Source organism: Siphateles boraxobius, unplaced genomic scaffold (genome assembly GCF_051911475.1).
Source record: "Siphateles boraxobius isolate OS27281-9 unplaced genomic scaffold, OSU_SipBor_1 66, whole genome shotgun sequence".
Classification (NCBI taxonomy): domain Eukaryota; kingdom Metazoa; phylum Chordata; class Actinopteri; order Cypriniformes; family Leuciscidae; genus Siphateles; species Siphateles boraxobius.
The window spans coordinates 6,753,687-6,776,920 of NW_027509193.1; positions in this window are offsets into that span (position 1 = coordinate 6,753,687).

Genomic DNA, 23,234 nt, shown 5'->3' on the forward strand with positions numbered 1-23,234 from the left:
CGCGCCCCGCAGCCGTTACCCGCAGTGAACGAGCGAATTAGAAAGAGTTTGACTGAATGGACTGAGCTATTTATGCAACGGGAAGAGTGGTCGTTTGACTGAACCTTGAGAGCTGGAGACAGACAGCGAGAACTGGTACAGCGGGAAGAGTGTTTTCGTATTCAAGTGCTGTAGTGATATACTACGGTGAAGGCGCACGAGCGCACCTTTTCTTTTGTTCTTTTTTTTCTTTATTGTTATAAATAAACTGCGAGTCCCAAGTTCGCCGATCCTGTCTTCTTCTTCCTTCACCCACGTACACGGACATTATCACACTGGTGCCGAAACCCAGGAAGGAGAAGACTGCCGCCGCCATGCAGAACCCGCCGGGAACGCCATTTGCGGACCTTATCCAAACGCTCGCGGGTCTTCACAGGGAACAACACCACGCCCTGCTGGCCGTAAAGGAGGAGCAAGATCAGAGGTTCCAGCTGCTTCTCCAAGGCCAGCAAGAAGACCGCAAGCTGTTCCGGAGCTGGCTCGACCGGGAGATTCGGGCCGTCCCCAATCCAGCTACGGCCTCGGCCCTGCCCCTGCCTCTCAATAAAATGGGGGCCCAGGATGATCCGGAGGCGTTCCTGGACCTTTTTGAGAGGTCAGCTGAGGCCCGGGAATGGTCCCGAGCGGACTGGCCCCTGCGGCTCATCCCCCTACTGTCAGGCGAGTCGCAGGTAGCCGCCCACCAACTGCCAGTCCAGAATCTCCTGGTCTATGAAGACCTGAGGTGCGCCATTCTCCAGCGGGTCGGCTGGACCCCGGAACAAAATCGCCAACGGTTCAGGTCCCTGGGCCTGGACGAGTCCGGCCGGCCCTTCGTCATGGCGCAGCAGCTCCGGGACTCCTGCCGCAGATGGCTGATGGCCGACGGAGGCGACGTCGAGGATGTCATCAACAAGGTGGTACTGGAACAGTTCATCGCGAAGCTGCCCAAGAAAACCGTGCAGTGGGTCCAGTGCCACCGCCTGACGTCGCTGGACCAGGCCATCCAACTGGCGGAGCTTCACATTGATGGCGTGCCCAGGGGTCGGCGAGCCCCTTCCATCTGTCTCTCTCTCTCCCTCTCTCTCGTCCCCTTCTCTCCCCAAACCTGTCCCCCTTACCAGGTCTCGTGGGCGGGCTGATGCCCCGGCCGGCGCCGAGGTGGAGAACGGGGCCTCCGGCGGAACCCGTCCCGGCATCCAGGGCCCCACCCAGGGGGTCGGCGTCGCTCGACCACTCCGCCCCGGTTTCTGCAGCCTTGTGCTCTCCACGCCAATCCCTTGACCCGCTTCCCGCCACTGGGGCGGCGGGGAGGCCTGGGCTGGCCTGTTGGCGCTGCGGGGACCCAGGACACTTTATAGACCGGTGTCCGGTGATGGAGGTGGGGACACTGATCCGGGTCCCCGACGCGCCGCAGGCCGCCCCCAATCAAGCTGGCCTGTACCAGATACCAGTGAGTATCAAGGGGGGTACTTATCAGGCTTTGGTGGATTCAGGCTGCAACCAGACCTCCATTCATCAAAGCCTGATTCAACCTGGGGCATTGGATAACAGCCGCAAGGTTAAGGTGCGGTGTGTGCACGGGGTGGTGGTGAGTTATCCTATAATGCCTGTGGTAATTCAATTTAGGGGACAAAAACATAGCATAGAGGTAGCAGTTAACCCGCACCTCCGGCATCCGCTAATTCTGGGAACGAATCGGCCGGCTTTTGGTAAATTATTGGGGTCTTTGTGCGCGGATGCCTCTTGGAAAAAGAAAAGCAAGGGAAAGATAGCGGTTGTTCAGGTGGGAGATGCTGAGCCGGGACCTCTGGCTTCTGCTACGGGGTAACGGAGGGCTCTGGAGCGAATCATCCTCACAGAGCGCGATGATTTTCCCCTGGAGCAGTCCCAGGACGAGACGTTAAAACGTGCGTTTGATCAGGTCCGTTCCATCGACGGTCAGGTACTCCACCCAGACCAACTGCTCTTCTATCCCTATTTTGCTATTGTGAAAGATAAGTTGTATCGGGTGACCCAAGACACCCAGACAAAAGAAGATACAAGACAGTTGTTAGTTCCTAAAAGCCGCCGGGAAATGCTTTTCCAGGCGTCTCACTGTAATCCAATGGCCGGGCATTTAGGTCAAACGGCGACACTAAACAGTCTCATGGCCCGATTCTTTTGGCCGGGCATTCACGAGAACGTGCGCAGGTGGTGCGCGTCTTGTCGTGAATGTCAGTTGGTGAATCCACCGGCCAATCCAAAAGCACCATTGTGCCCCCTTCCATTAATCCAGGTCCCCTTAGAAACGAATTGGTATGGACCTCATCGGGCCATTAGAACGGTCAGCACGTGGGCACCGCTTTGCGTTAGTCCTGGTGGATTACGCAACGCGGTACCCTGAAGCAGTCCCGCTTCGTAACATTTCTGCCAAAAGTGTTGCGAGCGCGCTCTTCTCGTTAATCTCCCGGGTGGGAATCCTTAAAGAGATTCTCACCGATCAGGGCACAGCGTTTATGTCAAGAACTATTCGCGAACTTTATGAATTATTGGGCATTAAATCGATTCGCACTAGCGTCTACCACCCACAGACAGACGGCTTAGTGGAACGGTTTAATCGCACTTTGAAGTCCATGATTCGGAAGTACGTTCACGAAGACGCCAAAAATTGGGATAAGTGGCTAGAACCCCTCTTGTTCGCTGTACGCGAGGTCCCCCAAGCCTCCACGGGGTTTTCCCCCTTCGAGCTTCACTATGGGCATCAGCCCCGCGGGGTATTAGACGTTCTTAGAGAAACTTGGGAGGACGGACCGACCGCTAATAATAACAAAATTCAGTATGTCTTGGACCTGAGAACAAAACTCCACCCTTTGGGGCGGCTATCAATGGAGAATTTGTTACAGGCCCAGGACAGACAGAGTCAGCTGTACAACAGGGGGGCTAGACTTCGTCAATTTACACCGGGAGATAAAGTGCTTGTATTACTCCCTACTTCCAGCTCTAAATTACTCGCAAAGTGGCAAGGACCTTTTGAGGTCACACGGCGGGTCAACGATCTCAATTATGAAGTAGCTCGAACAGATAGGGGCGGAGCACATCAAATTTATCACCTCAACCTCCTCAAAAAGTGGCTTGAGGCGGAGTCAGTGATGCTGGCGACGGTAGTGAGCGGAGAGGAGGATCTCAGGCCAGAAGCGAACACAAAACCACAATCTCTCGCGCTGGCTCTTGGTGGAGATCACCTCTCACCCTCCCAGCTCACTGACATTAAAAATTTACAAGCTGAGTTTGCTGATGTGTTCTCTCCCCTGCCTGGTCGAACGGACCTCATTCAGCACCACATTGAGACGGAACCGGGGGTAGTGGTGCGCTGCCGCCCGTATCGTTTACCTGAACACAAAAAAAAAGGTAGTTCAGAACGAATTAGAGGCTATGCTGGATATGGGGGTAATAGAAGAGTCCAGCAGTGACTGGGCGAGCCCGATAGTTTTAGTTCCTAAAACCGACGGCTCGGTCCGTTTCTGTGTGGACTATAGAAAGGTGAACGCGGTGTCTAAGTTTGATGCGTATCCAATGCCGAGGGTTGACGATTTGCTTGATCGGCTGGGTACTGCTCGTTTTTATTCGACAATGGACTTAACAAAGGGTTATTGGCAGATCCCCTTGTCTCCCATGTCCAAAGAAAAGTCAGCTTTCACAACGCCGTTTGGATTGCACCAATTTGTAACTCTTCCTTTCGGCTTGTTCGGAGCTCCTGCGACTTTTCAGCTTCTGATGGACAGAATTCTCCGGCCGCATGCTGCATATGCCGCTGCCTACCTGGATGATATTATCATCTATAGTAACGATTGGCAGCGTCATGTGCAGCAAATGCGTGCTGTCCTGAAGACGCTGAGAAGGGCTGGGCTCACGGCCAACCCGAAGAAGTGTGGGATTGGGCGTGTGGAAGTAAGGTATCTGGGCTTCCACTTGGGTCACGGACAGGTGCTTCCCCAAATTGAAAAGACGGCAGCAGTTGCGACCTGTCCGAGACCTAAGACTAAAAAGGAGGTTAGACAGTTCCTGGGGCTAGCGGGTTATTACAGAAGGTTTGTGCCTAATTATTCGGACCTCGCTAGCCCGTTGACTGATCTAACTAAAAAGGAGGCACCAGATACGGTCCAGTGGACGGAGCAGTGTCAGCAGGCTTTCACTCAGTTCACTCCCCGGCCTGAGTCGGGCGGTGGGGGTATGTGGCGCGGGGGGCGTGGTCTCGCGAAGTCTGTAGCGAGAGACGAGTCAGCGAGCTGTGCGGTGAGTAAGTAGGTCAAGTGCAGATGATGAACACCTGTGTCTGATTGCAGTGATTGGCGTGGAGACCGCATATAAGCTGCCAGGAAGGAGAGAGCGAGAGAGAGAAGCTCCTGGTACTCGCACGCGCCCCGCAGCCGTTACCCGCAGTGAACGAGCGAATTAGAAAGAGTTTGACTGAATGGACTGAGCTATTTATGCAACGGGAAGAGTGGTCGTTTGACTGAACCTTGAGAGCTGGAGACAGACAGTAAGAGCTGGTACAGCGGGCAGAGTGTTTTCGTATTCAAGTGCTGTAGTGATATACTACGGTGAAGGCGCAGGAGCGCACCTTTTCTTTTGTTCTTTTTTTTCTTTATTGTTATAAATAAAGTGCGAGTCCCAAGTTTGCCGACCCTTTCTTCTTCTTCTTCCTTCACCCACATACACGGACATTATCCCAATATATTTTATATATTGAAAGTTGTATGTTTTGCAAAAAAAAGTATATTGAGCAATAAACATGCCCCAGCCTGGTTTGCACTTATTGTGGTTCCCCTGTGCTATTTGCAGCACGTTTTTTGTATTTGGTTGTGTAGAGAACTTTTGCAGCACGTTTCTGTATTCGGTTGTGTTGTGAGTATTTGGAGCACACATGTGTTGTGAAACTGATGAAGATGTTTTCTTAATTTGTGGGTGTTTTTCTATTTGCATGTATTTCCTTCAGTTGCAGCGCGTTGAGTGAAATTACAGCTCAAAATACCACCCAAATAATTTATAATAGTGTGTCAAATTTGCCCCTTTTTGTGTGTGAGCAAAAACGTGCCATTTTTGTGTGTCCCTTTAAATGCAAACGAGATGCTGCTCATTTGCGCCCCATTCAGAAGACGTCCTTTACACGAGCGAATAAAACACTCAAATAATCTCACTCATCCAAAATCTCAAAAATAATCAGTAGTGGAGTGCAGCCTTATGGAGAGACTCAGGAAGAGGTTGCTACTTTTAGACACACCTGGACGTTTCTGAATGGTTAGTGGATAAATTTATGTAGTTGTTGTGGAGTTACGTTGATTCGCTCATCGATTTGCATGTACCGTCCTGACTAATGTTTAACTTTTACACAAGATGACAAAGTTCCCTGAGGTCTTTATAAAACAGTTTTGTGTGCTCATCTGTGCAGCAACGATTTACTTGCTTTGCTCGAACTTTTGCGTTGCCTTAGAACTGGTTACACTGTTGCTGCTTGCGTAAACCAAATGGCGGCACCGTGGGCGTAAACGTGCAGATTAAGGGGCATTAATATTATAATAAGATCGCCTTCCTACATCAGAAGGGGAGCTAAATCTGAACGGCTTATTTGTGACATGCTTGCATTGAAAGGCTTACCAAAGCAAAGTTACTGGGCTGTCACTTTTCACATTTTCTGGGTTAGTAGATGCACCAGGGACCGGATTATAGCACTTAAACACGGAAAAAGTCAGATTTTCATGATATGTCCCCTTTAATAATATGTCCCCTGAGATTCAAAGTGACAGCAGCCTAATAAACCTGCCGCTGTCTGTCATTAAAGGGTAACTCATCTCCTGGTCAGACTCCACCAACTGGCAATATTTGAAAAATGCTGAAAAAAGTTGGCAGAGCGGAGTGGGTGGAGTCAGGTTATGACCAGGGGTTGAGTTACCCAATGTTAATCAAAGAACAAAAGGCAAAGGCATTTAAAGGAGCACTCCACCGTTTTTTGAAATAGGGCTTATTCACCGTCTCCCCTACATTAAGATAGGTGGGCAAAAGCATTTGTGTCTCAGTGCAGGCATTTTCTTAGTTTGGCAGCGCCGACGCTAGCTTAGCATAGCATAATGAATGAAATCCTAAGTTGTCAGGTAGCATGTCATGAGTAAAAGTGATAAAAAAATAAAATAAAAAAACCTAATTACTTCTTGTGGCCTGCAATAACGAGTACAAATAGCAATTCAGATTAAGACTAGGCTATTTCCTAGGCAGATATTGACTTGGGACTATATTTGGGGTGAATCACAGACGAAGCACTGCTACTTGGGCGCAGACATATCACGCAACACCTGAAATCCCCCAACTTCTGTCAACATACCGGCTTGACCTGACCTGCACCGAGTATCTTCGCTTTTGAATTATGTTTAGTTTGAGAAGTTACAGCAAACATGGTAATTACCTGCATAGCATAAAGGTTGTGAGAACGAGCAAAGGACATACACGAATGTAATGTTTCACAGACTTCCACCGAATGTGGAACTGAGAAATCGATGGCTAGCTGGATATCTGTACTTCAACACCTCACTACAAAATTAGCCAGTATCGTGTTTGCGAAGGCCATTTTGCACCGGAGGACTATGTTGGAAAAATGCTAACGTTATATAGGACCAGAAAGAAGGTACTACGTCTGAAGGATACGGCCGTCCCATCCATTTTCAAAGTACAGGCAGAAAAAAGTGCACATGTAAATTGTCTTTTATTACTCTTCCTTACATGAATCTGTGTCTTTATTCAGTTGTAAGATATATGCTGAGAAGCTGTATATAAGTATAGAGAGTATGGTTCAAATTGCCTCATCTTTTATAACCTCATGTTGAGTTCAACCTGTTTAGCATGAACAGCATGATTGAAAAAAAAATCTGCTGTTATAGTTACCGGTGAAAAAATTGTCTCTCATCCTCACGTCCTCAGGCTGTTGAGCGATCGCAACCTCCTCCTCCTGTCATTCTATTCCCAAAGCACGCAGCTCCTCTTCTGAAAACTCTGGTTTGTAGATATGGTTCTGGATCTTGACTGTCTGAGAAGTCACCCTCTTCGTCTCGCACAAAATCCCCCATGTCCATCCCCATTCATGTCTATTGTTGGAAAAATAGCCAGCTAATATTCACGCCGGTATGTTGACAGAAGTTGGTGGATTTCAGGTGTTGCGAGATATCTCTGCACCCAAGTAGCAGTGTTTTGCCTGTGATTCGCCATAATATAGTCCCAAGTCAATATCTGCCTAGGAAATCGCCTAGTCTTAATCTGAATTGCTATTTGTACTCGTTGTGAATACGCAGGCCACAAGAAGTAATTCGTTTTTTTTGTTTGTTTGTTTTTTATCACTTTTACTCACTACATGCTACCTGACAACATAGGATTCCATTCATTATGCTAAGCTAAGCTAACGTCGGCGCTGCCAAACTAAGAAAATGCCTGCACTGAGACAAAAAATGCTTTTGCCCACCTATCTTAATTTAGGGGAGACGTTGAATAAGCCCTATTTCAAAAAACGGTGGAGTGTTCCTTTAATAGAGACATCAGTATCATTACTGATATCAGTGATGCTGGCCTTCATTCATAAAAAAGATGCCATTAAACAAATATTTAAAATATACTGTCTTTATGTTGTTTCTACATTATTTTGGAGATTCAGTGTGAAAGTATTGCAATATTTTAGGTACGATTAATCACGATTAATTTCAGATAAAATGTGTGATTCATTTTTTAATCGATTGACAGCACTCATTTATTTCTCTATTTATGAACAGTAAAAAGTACCACGCCTTAGCTTTTCCACAACGGTAATTTCTTAACCATTAAAAGATTAATAGAGATTAATTAGAAAAATAATATTAATAATGAACATAAATTACGAATAAAATGTATATACTTTTTTTAAATTATTTTTATTTCATTTTATGTACTCATTTTAATTTAGTAATAGTAAAATACAAAGAATTTTGTGTTTTTATTATTTTATTTTTAAAAAGTGATTTTTTTTTATTCAGTTTTAGTTATTTTAGTACATCAAGCTAAATTAAATGACAATTAAAAATGTTGCCTTGGCAACTAGCTTAAATAAAATAAGTTTAAGTTTTGGTATATATTACATTTATAATGTTTTCATTATTGAAATGTAGTGTGATTACCCCTTAAGTCAGAGACTCACACCTGCTATTAAATATAAAAGTTGTCAGTCCCAAACACTGGACTGTGTGAGTGTAGTCTGTATAGGCCACAACTCTGACTTTATTGAGTTTTTTTAGCTAAATAAATTACTGTTTGTGGTATTATTCCCAGTGTATATTATTACGTTCAACACGCTCACATACTCACTTACAGAAACATATATTAACAAATGCGAGAGTGAAGCAGCTGGCAAAAAAAAACCTGAAAGTAAAAACACGTTCAATATGTACAGTGACCAACAAAAGTATTTGAACAATTAAAGGAAAAGTTCGGTATTTTACACTTAAAGCCCTGTTTTAAGATCGTTTCTGATGAAATAGAACAGTTAAGATTGAAATTTGGACAAATGCTGCTGTCCCGAGAATTTTAGGTTTCTGTGTTAGCACCCCCCCCCCCCCCCCACAATGGTTTCATAAGGGCACTGGAATAATCATTCATAAAACGCATTAAACTTTAGTTTACAAAGACGGAAACTCACCGAGTGGTCTGGGGTGTTCACTGATATGCGCACGCAAAAATTGCTGCAAAAGATGCTTTCCAACAGGTTTTATCCTAGTTTTTGTCCATCTCCATTGACTTGTATTGGATGTTCTGTGAGGTAACGGTATTACTCCGCCGCCGGAAAGGAAAATGGGGTTGTTTGTATTCTTTCTGTAGTTTTATGCAGTCGCGGTATCGTAAGCTACGCTATCCAAACATTGACAAAGGTGCATTATCGCCACCAACTGGGCTGGAGTGTCTATTATTCAAGCTCTCAACGGAAGAATGTACGGGTGTGAGGCGTTTGGAAAAATAGGTCCACAGTTTTACAACGAATGATAAAACACCTGTTGGAAAGCATCTTTTGCAGTATTTTTTGCGTGAGCATATCAGTGAACACCCCAGACCACTGCTAATACAGAAACCGAAAATTCTCGGGACAGCAGCATGTGTCCAAATTTCAATCTTAACCGTTCTATTTCATCAGAAACGATCTTAAAACAGGGCTTCAAGTGTAAAATACCGAACTCGTCCTTTAAGGGGATAATTCACCCAAAAATGAGAATTCTCAAGTTGTTTCAAACCTGTATGAGTTTCTTTCTTCTGCTGAACACAGAAGAAGATATTTTAAAGAATGTCAGTAACCAAACAGTTGACTTCCATAGTATTGATTTTTCAAAACTATGGAAGTCAGTGGGGCCCATCAACTGTTTGGTTACCGATATTCTTCAATACCTTTAAATAAAGTAATTTGAGTTAATAAAATCATTTTTTTGAAAATCTGTGGGAAGATGAGCGAGTGCTAAAATCAATGGGTGCCTCAACTAAGCATTAGTTCAGGGGTGTTTTGCAACTTTTTAATTTTTTCTCTGAAATGTGTCACTTAGGTTGTAATTTTTACATGAAATGTGCAAAAGCTTTGATATGATTGATCTTTGTTTCATTTTGTATATAACAAAAAAACAGCTGTTGTAACAGGGTATAGACTTTTTTATATCCACTGTAGTTTAACTTAATGTACTAAAATAAATTAAGTGAAATAATATGAATACAAATATTTTTTTAAACAAAAATGACAAAAACACAACAAAATTACAAAAATTTTAAGTGAAAATGAAAGCCATTTTAAAAAGTAAGTTTTCGTGCTGTCTAAACTTGAAATATTAAGTTGTACTAAGTGACAACTTGGATATTTGAGTTGACTAGACTTACAATTTGAAGGCAGCATGAACACATACTTTTTTAAGTTGAAAGAACACATTTTTCTACAATATATATATATATATATATAACATCTTAATGATACTAAAATAACACTTCTTGAGGTGAACTGACTTATGTACTACTAAAAATTACCAGAGTAATTAAAAGACACTGAGCAAAAAGAAACCTCACATTCTGAGGAAAGATCCTGCAGCATGCCACTTGTTTTTAATGTTTTGTAATCTAATGCAATGACATTCAGACATTTGTGTCCAAAATAATCTTTAGAGTCACTGTACATTCATCAAAATTATAGGGTGTGTGCTATCAAAATTTGGCGTTTATGTCATTTGTTTTCTGCTAACACAACATCGAGAGCTACCCGTGCCCCAGTTCTACCCTTAAAAAAAGATCCACCCCCCTGAACACACACAGTCACATTCACATGCAAATGATGCTTTAATCTGAGCTCTCTAATAGACCACCATGGCAACAGAGATACAGCACTAATGAGGAAGAGGTACAGGTTAATGGCAGCACGGCGCATGAGCGACTTTCTCGCTCCCACATACACTTTGCAGCAAAATCTTTGCAAATATCAAACCTCCTCAAACACACACACACACACACACACACACACATTATGCATTAAAAGCAAACGCTGTTAAGTGACACGTGAAGTGTTAATAGGCCTGTCAGTCTCACAGTGTCACCATGTGTTTGACACTACAGGCCTGACACTCGTTTGAAAAGCAAATTAAACCCATTAGGCTAATACGTGATTTAGCAAGACTTTCATTTTCAACTGTCAGTAAGTAAATGCTCATCTGCAGGGTGGACACACACACACACACACACACACACACACACACACACACACACACACACACACACACACACACACACACACACACACACACACACACACACACACACACACACGTGTGCAAACATTGCTGTGGGCTGTTATCAGTATGTCCTTGGGTGGAGAATGTGAAGTGAGGTGTGTTTTCTGTCCTGTCAAGCACCTGCTCTTTACAAACAACAAATAGATACACACCTCATGAGAACAGTTTAACTTTGGAATAACTGCATGACAATTGTACATCACACACAGGTCACATGAGGTGGACTGCCAAATAAAAAAGTACGTGTCAGCTGGAAAAGTGTTGCCCAAAGTGTTGCACTAATATACAAATTAGAGACAATGAATGCATTGTATTTTAATGGGAAAACCCATATTTGTCCATGTTTACACACACACACACACATATTGTGTAAAGTAAAATAGTACATAAATACATAAATACATTCTATACAGATATTAAACCATAGTTAAGAATCTTTGTGCATAGTTTGGTTCAGGTGGAAGTTTCCTGGAGCTGTCGAAGTCCTGAAAACCCTGATTTACTCTAAACACATATTCTCCATTCTTCCAACATTATTCTCATAACTGCTTTACTGAGGACAAGTTATAGAAAAAAAAAATAGCTTGGAACCTACAAATTGACTGGTATACTGTAAATAAAAATGTAATATAAAAACATTGTTTAGGTTATAGAGATTGTTTTAATTTTCCTGGTGTCCTCTACATAGGACATATCATAAAATATTAATAAAAACTTTTTTTTCCCCTTCCCGCCATTTGTTTCTTATACTCCAAACAATGTAATGATGTAAAAACAAAAAGAAAATAAATTTGTAAAACTTTTGGTCTTTAGGATGATATTACAAAATAACAGTTTTCTAATTTAATATATTTTAAAACATAATTTATTCTTGAGATGGTAAAGCTGTATAATTATGATTTCTGAAGGATCATGTGACACTGAAAACTGGAGTAATGATGCTGAAAATACAGCTTTACCATCACAGGAATAAATTACATTTTTAAAAACATATTAACAGAAAACAGTTTATGACCATAAGAGATTAGAGTCTGATTTCCAACCATTCAGATGTGTTAATATTTGGAGAAAACCAAAAGATTTCTTCATGTAATGATCTGAGCAGTTCCTCATGGGAATCATTACTCCTGGTAATTGCTTTTCAAGGTTGTATAATTCACGAAACATTTCACGAGCCCAGGTGCACTCGATGTTGCTCAAACAGTTCCTGTAAAATATCCCAAACACTCCAGACAGCATTCCTAAAGACTGAAAGCAGAGACCTCATCTACTCTATCCACCTTATTTTGCAACACGGAAGTAAGCCGTTTTCTGTGAATGTGTGAGACTTGCGTTTAAAATAACGTGGATATGAGAACTAAACATTCTGGTCAGTCCTGATAGTGTGGCTGAAGTCATGGCTCACCATGCTGGGACACCAGCATTGGGCAAAGGGACACCAGTCTCTTTCCATCCTCCTTTAATGAGTTCCAGGTGTTGTGTTCCCACTTGCCGCATCTGTTTAGCTGGGGTTGCCAATGGCAACGCTGGCATGTGCACAGAAGGCCATAGGGATGAAAGAGGAAGGAGAATGAGGAAGGGAAACCATGATTGAATGGATGAACAGAAGCCCCTTGCATGACAATTGTCTGAAATATTAGGAAAAATCTGAATTATTGGCGATGAGACCTAAACTTCATAATGTAATAATAGCTAAATGATGAAGAAACAACTGGGTTTTTGCGAGTCTTAAAAAGGTCTTAATTTGCACTTACACAAATTAAGGCCTTAAAATGGCCTTAAACCAGAGCAGTCTTAAATTCATAAAGTCATGGGAATAAATGTTGCATGCATTGCAAAAAACTTAATATTTATTTTCTAATGCAAATATCTAAACAAGATAAATTCACTTGAGATCCAAATGTAAAACAAATGTATGTAATACTTGTTCTTGTTTTTAGTCATAAACTTTATTTTGATCAATTTCACAGAAATCATTTTACATCTGAAGTAAATGTATCTTGATTTAGGAATGTTTAGAGTCTTTTTTGCAGTTTGATCAGTAAATGTTTTTTTCATATTGTAGTGGTTTGAGCAAACCGATTCAAGCTTCTTCTTTTTTTAGTAAAATGAATTAAAAAGTAACAAACTCTCACTTCAAACTCTGAAGTGTTTTTCCTTAAACATATACACTTCGAGAACATATTGATGTATTGAGTTCCCCTTCAATTTATGTCTTAAATTTCCATTACTTGGTCTTAAATTTACCTTCATAAACTCGGTAGAAACCCTGAACAAGCATTTTGAAAATTACACCAGAACCTGAAAGATGTTTTACTGCATGAGAGAGCTTCTTTTTTCAAAATTATTTGAGCAAATTTATTAAGTAGCCTATATTCTTCGAGTCATATGTATTTTATTTTGTCTCGATAACAAAAAGAGATTGTCAAAATACTCAAAATAATAAAATTCTCAAAATTCTTCAAGTGAAATACATGCATAACATTGTCTATATTTGTTAAAATGTTGACAAATGAAGCAGACGAATCAGGTCTCTGGAGACGTTACTGAAAAACAAGGGATCATGCGCTGGGGAGCACGGCAATGTGTGCTCAGCTGTGTGTTATGTGCCAACAATTGCTTTTCCTAACTTCATTTCAGAAACCACAAATTGTTCTCTGGGCTTTGGACAATCTGTTCTTCCAAGTCCACATTCACAACATGAAGTGAGTTCCTCAGATCATACAATTACATTTGATCCAACGCATGGGGCTTATTGAGTCACACAGACTAAGAAAAATAAATTATTTGAACATTACACATTTGGGACCAACAATATCCCACCTATAATGCCGTGCCGTCACAAGTTAGCCAAACAGATGCAATGGAAAATGTAGCTGTTTTTTAAATGGGTTTTCCAAACTCCAATCATCCATTGCAGCATGAAGCAGTTGTATTGGAAAATTTTATATATATTCAATACTGAAATGACAAATTACAATTTCTTGTGCTGCATTTTGATAATTTGCTGAATGAGACATTTTGCACTCAGAAAAGATCATTTCAAACATGCTAAACTAAGTATGAAAACACAAACCAACACTTCCTGTTTACAGTACGATCTCTAATACGCAGCGTTGAAATAAGCAGACCAAACTCAATTATGATCAGTTTCGCACCTAAAAGTAAGTGAAACACACTAATCCTATGATCACCGCATTGCTGAAGGAAGTGAAATGGATGATAAGAAAAGGCATGGTCGGCAGTAGACTCATTCTTTTGCATGTATTATTCACTTTGCTGCGTCATGGAAAGGACAGCAGGTTTTCGTTGGGTCTCATTGCAGACTTTGGCTCCTTTGGAGAGACCATGTCACATGTGAACAATGATTTTCTGTGGAAGAACCGTAATCAGCGGTGGAAGGCTTAGAGACAAATCGGTGCTGTCTGGAGAGATTTTACAGTGTTTTGAGTAAGCTATCAGAAACTGGAACAATGAAAACATTTATGGTCTGCCAAGATCATCGCATTCTCCTTCAAAGAGCTCATCCAAGATTCCAGAGACTGAACTCCGTCTTAAATAATATAGTCAACAGGCTTTTTTGTCTGATTAGAGGCAGTTCTCATCCTCAATTCTAATGACATCTTAGATATTTTCATGTTCATGACAGAAAACTGTACAGTATCAGAAACAATGTAGGCTATGACCTTGAATTACATACAATGCTCCCTGAATTACACGATCTAGGCTACAATGCATAAGTGGCCTGAAAACGGTGGTTACTTGGACCATGTCTCAATGTCAGTGCATTAGGTAGCCTAATTTCTGCACTTATAGGCAACAATAGAAGGAGAACCGTCTGGGACTAAGCGATTCACTAAAATGATTCAGACTGTCACTAATGTTACATACAAGCGAGAAAGACAGTTTAGGACGAAGCAATTCACTGTTCTACTCCTTGAAAATGGAAAAGCCTAAATATCTAGGTAAAATAGATAAGCTACTTTTCCAGAATTTGATAAAAACAATAGGCCTACTGTCCAAATGTAGACAAAAGTAGGCAATTTCCACAAATGACATGAACACTGACTCACTCAGGTGAGCCATGCAGGCACGAATGCCAGCTCATCATTTCAAATGACTCACATACGGTTCCCACTGTAGGCTATATCAACCCCCACAAACACCTTCAGTCATGCTTCTGTCCCTCTCAAGAAGTTTTCACGATCTTCCTCTGACATAATGATTTCCTAAGATGCATGAGCACAACTAGAGAATTGGACAAACAAGTAAAGGGGGTGAGAGGTTAACATTTCCACACACAAAAAATACCCCCCAAAAAGGGCCACCCTAATATTCATGATCTACACCCCAATTTCAGACTCAGAACATTCAGAATACACTTTTAAGGAAAATGGTTCTGAACAGTACCAAATCAGGGTTCTTCGGCTTGTAACAATATAGTAGAACCATTTTTGGACTTAATGGTGTTCTAATAACCTTTCCAACAGTATTTATTTTCATTAATATTAGTATATAGTATCCTCATATTATTAATATTACTATTATTCATATCATTTTTATAAATTATTTATCAATATAGGTTTTTTTAGCCTGGTCTCATATATTGTTGCTTCTACTTGGGTTAAAACAACAACAACAACAAAAAATAATAATAACAGCATGTTGTGTCAATTAAGTACTTTTATTTTTTATCGACATGGCAGATTTTAGCAAAAATGACAGTGCTCTAGCAACAGTTGTTAGCTGAATACATTAATAAATAACAATTGACATTGAACACAACATAAAATATAAAAGGCTTGGCATTAAACATTTTAAAAGAGAGTTGCATGCGGGGCTATTAATAGAATTTCAGTAGGCGAATGTGTGCGATTTATAAGTCACATTGAACATTTACTCCCATAATAAGTATAAATCCTAAACTTATGTTGACTGGGTTAAAATAATATTATTTTGCGAATGGCTCTTTGTGAGACTGTTTTAGAATTGTTTTTGTGTATATGTGTACATATGCTGGTTATGTTATACTTGTGGGTGATTTAAAAAAAAAAAGAAAAAAAGCTCTACACACCATTTACTGATAATTCCCCATTTGGAGTTCCAGTGAATTCAGTATTACTGCAGTATTTAAAGTATAGCCAAATAAGAGGATATAAACCATAATAAGATCATTTCGAATGGAAAAGGTTGGTTTCCTTTTCTCAGTCCTGAATCAGGCGGATTACAAATGCAAAAAAAGATAATTAAATAAATAAATCAGCACTGTTCCTTCTATCCCTTGTGTGAGTGGGTGTCCAATAGAGTTCAGTGTACAATCCTCAAACACTTGATAACATCTGTGCTTATGATTCATAATTATACAGAGAGAAAACCTCTTCTCTCCAAAACACATTGGCGATCGCCTGTAGGTAAAATACAGCACTGGAACTCTATAGCACAAACACAAGACAACATGTGAAATACCTAAAAGATAAAGAAAGATATGATCTAAAAGAAAGACCATAACTTGAGGAAACAAAATGAATAAACAACAAAAACGCACTTGTGCAAAGCAGATGGACGCCTTACAAAGTCCTAAAATTACCTTTTAATTATTAAACTGACCTTATAGTGAATGCTGTCAGCTGATCAAGATCTGACCAATCAGTACTAATTGATTATCAGATTCAGATAGAGCAGGGAGGGCGGAGAATGGTTATGAATACATTTACTGACATTCAGCAGAAACACTGAGATTATTTAGTCAAAACGACATCATTTTTAATGATATTTCAATCAACTGATCCCAGGGAGAAATCTGGGAAATCACGCATAATCATAAGAACAATAAAACAGGAGGATGTACAGTGTAGGTGGGTCTGGGTATTTACAGGGCACTTTAACCACTCAAGTGCTCTTGTTTATCTGACCTGATGTAAGAGTTGATCTGGGAGTTAAAAGCAGCTCCCTGGAAACCGTCACCAAGGAAATAACCAGAACACACCAGGACTACTGGGAACATTCTTCAGCTTAATTCTCATAAAGATTTGATACATCTCTCTGCTGTTGAGCTGAATTCTTCATTATAGAAATTCATGAATGCTCAGGATTTATTTCAAAGCCTGTACGGTTGAATAATTAAATGTATTCTTTACTAATCCTCTTATGGGAACAACAGCAGAGCCCACCTCATCATATCAATGCGTTTTATTAAAAAAATTCAACTTTGACCTGTCTGCGTTTTGTTTCTGCTCTTGATGTGAACAAGTTCACAATCTTTACATGTACTATACTGTTACGATAATGATTATATCTATGCATTTGTATCAATACAATCCATGATAATCTTGTTTCATAAAACCAGTACTGAATGAGAACCAATTTATTCAAATAAATCACAAACCATTTTTACTATGATTTCAATTAATTCAACAGACAGCACAATTGTGACTTTATTTGATGGTGATCAGTTGAAGTTTGCTATTTTTGGGGTCTGTGTCAGGTTAATATAGTTATCTAAAACTTAAACCATGGAAAAAAAAATGTTGCTTGAAATGAAATAAAATATTTTTTAAATTATTTTATTTCATCTAGTTGCCAAGGAAACATGTCTCATGATCATTAATTTTAACTTGATGTACTAAAACAACTAAAAATGAATAAAAACAATATAGACATTTAATAAAAATGACAAAACACAAAAAATTACTAAAACTTTAAATATTAAATAAAACCTATTAAAACTATTAATTAAAACTATAGATCTTATGCACCAGAGAAACAACAGCGCAGCAGCCATCTTTAGAGTTTTGTCTTTAAACTTCCTTTGCGGTAACCCTGAATATTTCTAGGGCATCTTTGCAATTATCTGGTGAAGTAGATTTACTTATTGTAGAGTTAAATAAAGTTAGCATGAGCATTGTGATGTTTGAAGCAGATGTCATAACAAATGTCAGTAGACCGGAAAGATGCGGTTCATTTATAAATCCGTAAGATCTTACCTTCATGCTGTGGAAAAACAAACCAGGAGACAGAATAAACGAGAGCAGCGCTGAAAAGGGGCGGGGCTACATAAGGTATAAATAACACTAAAATAAAACTGGTCTGTGTTCAAAAGTGCAGATTAATAAGGTGCATTTTAATTTTTGACATTGCATTCACAGAGTAAACAGCTAATTAAACACTTGGGAATTTCTATTTTGCTCTCACACACATAAACACACACCAAAACGTTTATTGTGTAATGCTCAATAACATATAGGCTAATAGTGCAGCCTGGGATTACGAGTGGATAAAAGCAAAGTATTCTTATACATTAATCAGCCTAATCAGGCTGTTTAAATAGACAGACCAGTGATCTTTTACAATGGTTTAAAAAAAATAAATGCAAAAATGCAAGATCAGAAATAAATGCTAATATTTGATTAAGAGAGAATATGAAATGAAAAGCCAATTTTTGTGCCAGGAAATAGTTCTATAATTGCTAATCACACTGTTTTTTCTGACTTTACCATCCTATATATATATATATATATATATATATATATATAGGCAACAAGTCAATAATAATTTTAGTTGGCATTATGTTCTTGAAAGAAGCCTCTTATGTTCACCACGACTGCAATTGTTGGATGAAAAATACAGTAAAAACTGAAATATCATATAATATTATTACAATTTAACAGAAATGTTTTCTATTGGAATATATTTTAAGGTTAAATTTATTTATATTTATATAGTCTTTAGCGTCACATAATCCTTCAGAAATGAATCTATGATTTCATGCTCAAGAAACATTTCTGAATATTAATGTTTAAAACAGTGGTGCTGCTGTGGTAACTGTGATACACTAACATTCAAAAGTTTAGGTTAAGTAAGTTTTTACTTGAAAAAAACAAAACTTTATTCAGCTACAGGATGCATTAAATTGCATTCAGTGACAGTAAAGCCATTTATAATGTTACAAAATAAATGCTGTTCTTTTGAATGTTCAAAGAATCACTCATAAATCCGTATCACGGATAAAATTACTCTATTAATTATTACATGATTAATAATTGAGCACATTAGAATGATTTCTGAAGGATAAACAATGAAAAAAAAAACACCTAAAGAAAAATGTAATTATTCCCAACCTAATTAGCAGTAATATTTACATATATATTGGTGGAGTATCTGGTGCTATGCTGCTGCATGTTAAGCCCCTTTCACACAGCGCGTTGATCCCGGGAAATTGCCAGAACGCCTTCTGTGTGAACGCAAACACGACCCGGTATTGATCCCGGGATCGATGCCGGGTTGGGGACCTAGTAACATTGCCGGGATCAGTCCCGGAACGCGCGCTGTGTGAACAAAAGCCGTAATCAATGCCGTGTCGTAATGATGGCGCTAGTGAAACGGTACGTAATGCGCTAGTTTATGATCGAATCAGAGAAAAAAATGCACAAGCGTAGTTTCGTAGAGCGTAGAGAGAGAGAATCGCAGCTCATAAGCAAACTATAGACGCTGCTGAGACATTACGTCACATCGATGTCACGTGTCTTTACGGGATTTTTACGGGTTGTGTGTGAACGCACTCTCTGATTCCGGAAAATCACTGGCAGTGTGAATGAACCAAAATCAAACGAACCCGGGTCAAATCCCGGGTCACTTTATCCGTGTATTTTCCGGAATCTCTGTGTGAAAAGGGCTCTAGATACACAGACACACTGCTGTGAGCATGTAAGATCTGCTGCTGCTGCAAGAATAGACATGCATAAATCCCGTAGCAGATCTAGGCAGGTGGAGCTGGGGGAGGTAGAGGGGTTCAGAGGAACTTTGATGGCTCTCTGCAGGACTAGCTTAACGCACACATTGAGACTTATCAGACTATTTAAATGTTGAGCCAGCAATCTCATTGGCTGCAGGATCAACAGATGCAAATCAGCTTGTGCCATACGATAATGATGTCTATGAGAATGACAGATTGCATGTAAAGGACCTATCAGCCTGCACCCATAGAGTTTCATGACTGAACTAAATATATACAGTGTATATATATATATATATATATATATATATATATATATATATATATATATAATGTTACCTGCAACAATTTGTTGCAGGTGGGCAAGCCTGGACCTGATAATTGATAGTAATTGATAGTCAGCAGTCAGTGCAGTTTCACCAGGGGGCTGCCCATTTAAAGACAGCAGAGGAGACACAGCAACAGGTCTGAGGGACACCCGCGACTGGAAAACTAAAGACTAACCAAAGACAAAAGTAGGTCAGCGTGGAAATCACACGTGCACACACACACACACACACACACACACACTAAAAGCCACTTTCATAAGGTCTGATATTTTTTCAAAAAAGCTTTTTTGTGATAATCCATGACAAATGCAATATTAAAGTAATGTTGTAATGTTGAGCGAGTACACAGGTTTCATTTAATAATATCAACCCGATCCCTCTAGGAATACAATCACGGATGGACGTGAAATGGCTTATGATATCTTCAGGTTGTTACCCGGGTCATGTTTTTATCAGATTTAGCTTTCCTGAAATAGCTCACTCACAGGAAATGGAATAGGTATTCTTGGAAATCCATTATGGAAAGCCAAAAGAAATTAAAGCTTATCCCAGACTTCCAATCTGTATATTTGAACAGTACATTGGCTAAATGCTCAGTCATTATCTGGGTCTTTAGTTGGCCAAGTGTTTGCTTCTGTGTGTGTGTTCATGTTCCAAAAATAGTTTGTTCATTTTCATTATGTGTTCTGACGTTTTTGTAAGTCAACGGAAAACAAATGACACAAGCTAATTTGTTAGTTTTGCAAATAAACTGCCTGCAACACAAAAACAGCAAACCAACCTACAAGCTTAAAATATGTACTGCAGAATTTCATGATCATATACAGACTGTTATGATCTTCCTTTTTTGCCAAGACCAACAACAAACAAACAAACATAAACAAATTGCTTAGAGTCAGCATTGTGATGTAGCCTATATGAGTTTTCTGAGGAAAATAGCTTCAAGAAAAAATGTAGGGTGGGACTTTTGATTTTGTCCATCAATAATTGATTGGATGGTTGTGGTTTGCTATTGGTCGATCTCATGTGAGTGACAGTTTGCCCCGCCCTCACGCCAATAAACATGTCATCAGAGAAGAGAAGAGATGACAAGAGGGAGCTAAAGGAAGTCACATTGATTATACATGAATTAATAATAATAATGATGTCCACGGATAAATAATATGATATAATTTATAATAAATAGGCCTACTGTTTAAAATTCTATATATATATATATATATATATATATATGACGTTTATATATTTAATAAAAACGTGTTCTGTGTGTGACTGTCGCGGTAATAAGACTGTGATTAATTGGCCAGAAATAAATAATCTCTTACAAGAGCATCACCCGGCCTTGTAGTTGAAAAATCTTTTTCACAAATAAGCAGTTATTTCCTTTAAATGCGTCATTTGATGTTGCTAAAACAAGAGATGAGTAAGCAGACAAGATATTCTCCCTATCAACAGTGAATGAAACTGTAGCGCTATCAGCAACAGCTTCGACGCATAAAAACAAAGCTGTAGCCTACAGCAGAAGGCAGATAACATAAATGGAAAGTGGCTCAGCACACTCTTGCACATCCTCTAATTATTTCATTAGTACCCTTTTTAGATCTCTCGGCAGTGCCTAAATGCTCGCTGGGACTCAAGAGAGCAGCAGCCCGGTCGCCTAATGGCTAAACGAAAGCCCATAATGTTCGCCATTTACGGAGACTGCATGTTGAGAGGCAAAGCTGGTCTTAAAGAGACTAATGTTACCTTTTGACAGCAATTTGCCGATATCTGCCTTTAAAAGAGGCTTTGGGGACCCGCAAAGACGCCATGCAGGCACCTTCACGTTCATGCACTCGCACTCAACCGCGCGGTGTCTAATCTCTGAGTGCGTGCGCCACGCGCTCTTTCCACCATTCAGCCATCTCTAGATAAACTAATTAAAGTCAAACTCCCTCTTGGGTTTTTGTATTTAAGCTCATTCTGTTCTGGAGAAGAAGATTAAGACCTTCTGCTATAGCTGCGGGTTTACAACACGATCGCAACATATTTCACAACAAAAACACACACCAATGCAAATCACAATTTATAGGATTTATGTAGGCTATAGATTAGGCTATGCTTATATAGGCCTACTACATAATATGTATATTATGTAGGCTATGCTCAGTTGGTAATTAATTAATTTTAATTCTAATAACAAAGTATTTACAATATTTTAAGAGCAGGCTAACATGCAGGTTAAACAAAGATAGTAGGCCTAGCCTAGGATATAGGCCAACTGTAAAAAAAAAAAAGAAAAGTGAATTGCTCTAGTCCTCCTCTGGTGAAAATCAAGCTTTTAATGTTGTTTATATCTCTATCTGGTGTTTTTAATATGTTTTAAGACAAACCATGTGCAAATTCTTAAGTCAGCACCATTGCTGAGTACCCTATTTTCCCTGAGGGGAAGTGCTTAGGGATGTTCACAAGTGCATGTTTAAAAGTGCACTGGAACTCAGCCCTGGTGTGAGTAAGTGGAGGCGGGGTTAATTTGCATATTAATTGAATTGCATATACTAAATGAAGCAAGGATATAGAGTTACATTCAAGATATTTTAAGGCAAGAATTTTTTTTTTAAGGAAAAATCTTTAAATGTAATTTTGGTTTTAAGTTTTAAGGGATACAATTATTGACTACAGGGGGACTTTAAAATTAAGTAAAATCAACTTGGACGAACATGGGTCAGCTTAAATTACATTGAACAGACTTAAATTAGTTGAATCTTGTATAATTAATTAAAAAGTTGAAAATTGCTTAACTTATTTTAATGAGTTAAAGCAATGTAAAAACATTGTCATGACTTTATTGATTATATAATTTTCACAGTGTAGTTGTGACATGTTTGATTATCACAAAAAATAAGTTCATTTACATTTTTTTTATACATGAGGCCCTTACAATGAAAGTAAATGGTGCCAATTCATTTAAACTGCAAAATACTATTTCAAAATAGCCACAAAATGTAAACAATGTCCATGATAATATGGTTTTAATGTAAAAAAGAAAAGTGCTTTATGCAAATCAAACCCTAATGGACTGTAAATGTGATTATTTTAACAGCTTTACAGCTCAAATAAAACCATTTTAACAGGAGCTTTTTTTCATTTTTATTTGTGCTTTTATAAAATTATAAGCGTCATTCTTAAATATTGTATTTAATAGTTTTCCCAGCTAAAAACAGAACGTCCATCAGATTGGCCAAAAACAAGTGACTTTAATAAATATTACGACTTTATGGAAAAAAGTTTCTTCAAATTACCAATGACATTTTTTTTCTGCTTTCACCTCAATTTTGAAAGAAAAAAAACGGGCGAGTCAAAATATATATATTT